Raw genomic sequence first — 6,908 nt, 5'->3', positions numbered from 1 at the left:
AATCAATTTTTTCAGATCTAAGCATGAAAAATCAGAAAGGATGTTCACGTCGGGTTCACCAAAATGTAAAGCGGAAAAATCGCGATCGAACCCTAGTTGCTCTCCCCTCTTCCAACTCCAAGGAGAGAGAAGGGAGGTTCGCTAGGATTCGATGGTTTTCACTTAGGGGAGAGACTTTACATTCAAAAGAGGGGTTGAAACCCACAAGATCCAATCCCACGCAATGCAAGATTGGATGCTAAATGAGTTTCAAGGGTTATGACAGCAAGGCTACCCTCTTTTGTAAAGAATGTGCATAGAAGAATTGAGCTAGGAATGCATAGAAAGTGACAAAGATTCGCTTATAAACTGAGATAGGAATACAGTATGAAGCTGCGGACCTGGAATTAGCAGTAAAATGTTGATACGACGCTGTCCTGCAAATTTGAGCAAAAGTTGTCGGGACGATGGCGCCCGGCGCCACGGTCCTCCGAAAAATCCGCGAAACGAAGGGGGATCTGTTTGTCTCTGCACAAGGATTCCAGATCTTCAATCTCAGCCGCGTACCTGCAACCTACACACAGAAAAGAGAAGATGATTGGGGGGTTAGGGATTAGGGGTTTGCCTTTAGGTCAAACCCCAGTTTTGGAATTAACCAAGAAATGAGCAAGAGCTGTAAATGTAAGTGACTGTAAAACAAGTACTAATACCTTGTTCTAAGGATGTTTGTATCCTTATGTGCGAAGGTTTAGACGTTGTATGTTGTATGTTGTAGTAGTATGTGATCTCCTCTTCAATGGTTGAATCCTTGTCTTGAATGCAACACTTAGCCTTGAATGGAGACTTGAAATGATCAATTGCTTGAAGGAATGCATGAATGCTTGAATGCTTGAGTATAGTTTCCACGCTTTTTCCCTCATGTATGTATTATGTCCTAATGAGAGAGAAAAATGTAGTTTATATACTTGTCATTTAGGGCTGATAGACTGATTTTCCCGACCTTAGGCCGACCAGGAAAGTTAATTTCCAAATTGCAAACAAAAAGACCCAAGACCCCTTAGGAGACCGGGCCCAAAATAGGACCCAGGGACCAGGGCGCTGGGCGCCCTGGTCCTGAGGGACCAGGGCGCTGGGCGCTCTGGTCCCACCTCCCGGGACATCAGGGTGCAAGGAGGTTCAGGCTAGGGTACTTGAAAAATGCAGTTTTTGGTGTCGTGAGCAAGTTTCGGGGTCTCCATTCAGGTTGCGTGTTGCGTCACCATCGTGAAGACCGAAATGCAGTTGAAATTGCAAGTGTCACAATTTTAGGACGCTACAATTTTAAATAAATCATTTATTCAAATCACCTTTATCCTCCACCCACTTGTATTTTCCTACAAAAGCAAGATGCACAACTATTTTAAATAAATTATTTATTTAAAATCCTATTTATCTTCACCCACTTGAAACCTTTAATGGTTTCCCTTAAAGTCTTCAAACTTGATGGCTTTAAAGTCTTCAAACTTAATGGCTTCCCTTAAAGTCTTCTTAAGACTTTAATGGTTTTCCTTAAAGTCTTCAAGCCTTTAATGGTTTCCCTCAAAGTCTTCAAGCATTTTAATGCTTTATCTTCATTTTTCTCATTTAAATAAATTAATATTTATTTGAATATTTATCCAAATGCAAATTACACCATTTAATTGAAATAAATGATTTTATTTTAATTGAAAATACCAAAATTTCTCCCACTTGCATTTTCCTACAAAATCCACTTGCATGCCTAAACCCCTTCTAGATTCTTCTAAACGTTTCCCAATTAACCTAATCCATCCCCTAAATATTGTCACATTCCTAAGCAAATTGGAGTCACTTCTCAAAGACTCCAAAGTCTTTGGAAAGCAATTAATGCTTTGTGTGTTCAACAAATTAATCTCTAAAGTCTTCCAAACCACTTATGGCTCTTACATGACCATTAATCGTTAATTCCACTTGCACCCATGGTTAAGGACTTTGACCCCTAACTTAACCCTCATGTAACCCATGTGTCTCTTCAAAGCATTTATTTCTTTGACTAGGGTAACCATCATGTACCCTCAAGCATGTAATGCTCCTTATCACTCCTCTCAAGCCTCCTCATGGTGACACTTGTCAACATGGGATTGGGTTGAAAGTCTCACATGGATTGAATATCTTTCAATCCTAACCCTTGTTCAGATTACTCAATCTTAACCCTTCATTTCCCCATTTCTTCTATAAATAGAACCCTTCTCCTCAAGCAAGAGAGAGAAGCATTAGAGTATTGTTGTTATACTGGCATTAGCATAGAGCTTTCTCATAGCATCACTATCTACACTTGCATAGGATTTGCTTATCATATTCAACCATCTTGAATCTCCATATGGCATCCATGGCTAGTGCTAAAAGCTGAGAGATACACTCATTTGGGACTTGGAGAGGAGAGGAACAAGGGAGGAGCAACTATGAGCATCTTGATTAGCTATTTTATTCTATGTTTATATGCTTTCTATTTCATGCTTAATATCTCTCTTGATATGCCTGTTTAGGATAATCTTTTGTTGCTAACACTAACGTTTGTTTCTTGTGCTCTTGTGTGTGTTGCCATCAAACATATTTTCTAATCCTTTTTGCAGAGAATCATATATTATAGTCTTTAGACTATCGATGTTTTGCAGAAAGTGTTTACCGATCTCAAGTGGTATGAAGACCCAAGCGGTATGAAGACCTCAAGCGGTTTGAGGATCTCAAGCGGAACGAAGGAATAAAGTGGCAATTATCATTTTTCCCAGTCTTCATTTTGACAAACCAGTAATCAATTAAATGTATGAACCGATATTACTCTGTGATGAGTTACCAACCGATATTTTTGTGATGAGTTATCATCCACCGACACTTTGGCGGTGATTTTGTGTCGTGTTACCAAATGTGTCCAGATGCACTGAACCTATGAACTTGCAATTTAATCCTATTGGACCGACATGAAATCAGGTTCCTTTATAAGGACATCATATCTAGGGTTTTAGGAGTTGTTAGGGTTTAAGGTGGTTGATGAGGTTTTTGTATGTGCGATCATAGAAGAAGATTAGGTCTATGTGAAGAAACAGTGTGTGGAGATATTGAAAACTGAAGTAATGCTGAAATGCATTAACAATGAGCTATCAAGGATCTAACCAAGCATATTGTGCTAGTATCTAGATCACTCACTTGTTGATTACTCACATCTTCGACAAGTCTGAAACCCTTAACTGGGTAGGCTTGGCAAAGCCTTTGTAAATCCTCTAACAAGGTGGTTCACAACTGTGGATCTGAAATCCTCTCACAAGGTAGTCTTTAACAGGACTTATCTCCTAACAGAGATCTAGATTCCTAACAAGATCTGTTCTAGTGAAGAACATTGTATGACCTTAACCGGTCTGGTTACTATTCTACAGATAGTTACTTGTGAGTTTCATCTCACTGTGGTTTTTTCCATTTGGGTTTCCATGTCAAAATCTCTTGTGTTATGGTGATTGTTCTCTTGTGTGTGAATGGTTTATTTGTTGTTTGGTTTGCATTTGTCTTAACTAGTTTGTTAGTAAATCTATTATACTGGTTAACTGCTAAACTATTTAAGAGTTTAAGTTCAGTATTTTTTGGTATACTAATTCACCCCCCCCTCTTAGTATTCATCAATTGGTATCAGAGAAAGCAAAAAAAGTAGAAAAGAGAAAAGAAGATGAGAAAAGGAAAGAGGAAGAAAAGAGGAAACAAGATGAAGAGAAGAGGAAACAAGAAGAGGAGGAGAAAAGGAAAGAAGAGAAGAAAAGGAAAGAAGAGGAGAAGAGGAAACTAAACGAAGAAAAGAAGAAGGATGAAGAAAAGAAGAAGGAAGAAGAAAAGAAGAAGGAAGAAGAAGAGGAGAAAAAGAAGGCTAAAGAGGAAAAGCAAAGAGCCGAAGAGAAGAAGGAATCGGCAAAGAGCACACAAGTGGAGACCCCAAAGGCAACCGGTGGTCAAGCCAAACCGATTGACATCACCAGTCCTATTGACCTCCAATCTGCAAATGAATCAGAGCTACTTCAAAGCATTAAGCTTGCACAAGAGCGATTGGAAGCATTAAGGAGGAAAAAGGAGCAAGATGTTATTCAAACCATAGTTCACACTCTTACTAGTTTGATTCCTGGTACTAACCTCCCCAGTACCGATTCCTCTTTGGCCCAACTAAAACTTATATGCACAGTTGTGGAGGACCAGGTACAATGCCTGGAAGAGGTTGCTAAAGCTAATGCATAGAAGAAGCATCAAAAGGCACTAAACACTGCCTTAGTGAAGAAACTGAACGAGCTCCGGTCTAAACTTCTAAAACAGCAGAAGAACATAAGAGATGCTATGGATGAGGACAAGCTACTATTAAGAAAAATCAGCCAACCCCATCTATTTTGTGATGATGTGCTTGCACAAAAGGAAAAACTGCAATCTGATTTGTAGGCATACATAAGCACCTTTAAGACGCCCTATGATTCTTTTACTACATATGGGCAAACTGTTCACCGGTTTCAGCTCCAGTCGGCCAAGATAGAGTTGGAGATTAGCATCAGGACCAGAGATTTGCAAGAACTTCAACTGGTTTTATTACCTAAACTACAAATTCTTCAGAAGTGCTTTCTTAATCTGGAGGCATTAACAACCACTCAAGAGATGAGCACAATTGATGTCATGGAAGAACAAGTATCTCAAATGCAGACGAAAAGTGAGGTTGCTACCTCATTAATTGAGTCACGGTCTTTAGCCATGAAGACTTTTATGCAAGATTTTAAATCGATTTTTGATAAGTTTCACTCATTATTGTCATGAACATTTATTATTTTAATGATAATGAGAAACAGGGGTTATTTTACTCAGTATTTTGTCATTGTTGGCAAAGGGGGAGTAGTATTTAAAATTTTGATGAATGTTATGTATACTTTCATGTTTATCTCTTTAAGGGAGTAATATACATTGTAATTTCTGCAAAAGGGATAGTGTATATACTTAGGGGGAGTAATTTTGATTATGGCATATTTTTGTTGAAAAACACTTAGAGGTCAACATTTTCCTAAGTGTTGCCATCAATACCAAAGGGGGAGATTGTTGGCATTTTGATGATGTTGTGATTGTCATTGATGGGCACACACTTGTTTTATGATCACTTCCCTATGTATGAGTTATGCTCAGCTGGTAATTTGTTCCAACCGGTATTATGTATTATAGTCTTTAGACTATCGGTGATTTGCAGAAAGTGTTTACCGATCTCAAGCGGTATGAAGACCTCAAGCGGTTCGAGGATCTCAAGCGGAATGAAGGAATAAAGCAGCAATTATCATTTTCCCCAGTTATCATTTTTCCCAGTCTTCATTTTGACAAACCGGTAATCGGTTAAATGTATGAACCAATATTACTCTATAATGAGTTACCAACTGGTATTTTTGTGATGAGTTATCATCCATCGACACTTTGGCAGTGATTTTGTGTCATGTTACCAAATGTGTCCAAATGCACTAAACCTAGGAACTTGCAATGTAATCCTATTGGACCAACATGAAATCAGGTTCCTTTATAAGGACATCATGTCTAGGGTTTCTAGGAGTTGTTAGGGTTTAAGGTGGTTGATGAGGTTTTTGTATGTGCGATCATAGAAGAAGATTAGGTCTATGTGAAGAAACAGAGTGTGGAGATATTGAAGACTGAAGTAATGCTGAAATGCATTAACAATGAGCTATCAAGGATCTAACCAAGCATACTGTGCTAGTATCTAGATCACTCACTTGTTGATTACTCACATCTTCGACAAGTCTGAAACCCTTAACTGGGTAGGCCTGACAAAGTCTTTGTAAATCCTCTAACAAGGTGGTTCATAACTGTGGATCTGAAATCCTCTCACAAGGTAGTCTTTAACAGGACTTATCTCCTAACAGAGATCTAGATTCCTAACAGGATCTATTCTGGTGAAGAACATTGTATGACCTTAACCGGTCTGACTTTAACCGATCTCGTTACTATTCTGCAGATAGTTACTTGTGAGTTTCATCTCACCGTGGTTTTTCCCATTTGGGTTTCCACGTCAAAATATCTTGTGTTATGGTGATTGTACTCTTGTGGGTGAATGCTTTATTTGTTGTTTGTTTTGCATTTGTCTTAATCGGTTTGTTAGTAAATCTGTTATATCGGTTAACTACTAAATTGTTTAAGAGTTTAAGTTTAGTATTTTTTGGTATGCTAATTCACCCCCCCCCCCTCTTAGTATTCATTAGAGCTCATCCTGACATTTCTCAAGGTCATTTTGGAGATTCTCCATTTCTCCTTCTAGTTGTTGATTCTTTTTATCCTTGGCCTCTAGCTCAGATGCTAGATCATTACACTGGCACTGCTTGGTGTCTTCTTGTTGAGTCTTCAACTTTGAGATATATTTCTTAGATTCTTCAAGGAATTTGATGAACCGGTTTTGTTCCACAACTGCGACATTCTTGAATAACTTGTATTCATTCCTCACTCTACTAAGCTCTTTGAGTGCACTTACAAGTTCTCCTTCAAGATCAACTTCTGCTTCATCTTCTTCTTCACCTTCACTATCACTGCCAAACACATCTCGTCGGTAGGAATGATTTGCATGATCATTCTCAGATGTGTGCCTCTCATCTTCTGATTCTTGAGCCACAAAGAGATGGGTTCCTTCTTCTTCATTTTTGCGGATGCTAACAGATGTGCTTTCATCATCTGCAGGCATATGAGTTGCATTTCTCATCTTGTCTTCACAAACCGGTCCTGTAGTGGTAGGCTCATTTCCATAGAGCTTCTTCAATCCGTCCCATAAGATCTTTGTTGATTTGCATCTATCCACCTGTGAGGAGATATCATCTGTGAGCCCACTGAATATAGACTTCATTGCTATATTATTACATTGGTATCCTCTTTCT

Source organism: Cryptomeria japonica, chromosome 5 (genome assembly GCF_030272615.1).
Source record: "Cryptomeria japonica chromosome 5, Sugi_1.0, whole genome shotgun sequence".
In the NCBI taxonomy this organism is placed as follows: domain Eukaryota; kingdom Viridiplantae; phylum Streptophyta; class Pinopsida; order Cupressales; family Cupressaceae; genus Cryptomeria; species Cryptomeria japonica.
This window is presented reverse-complemented; position numbering follows the sequence as displayed.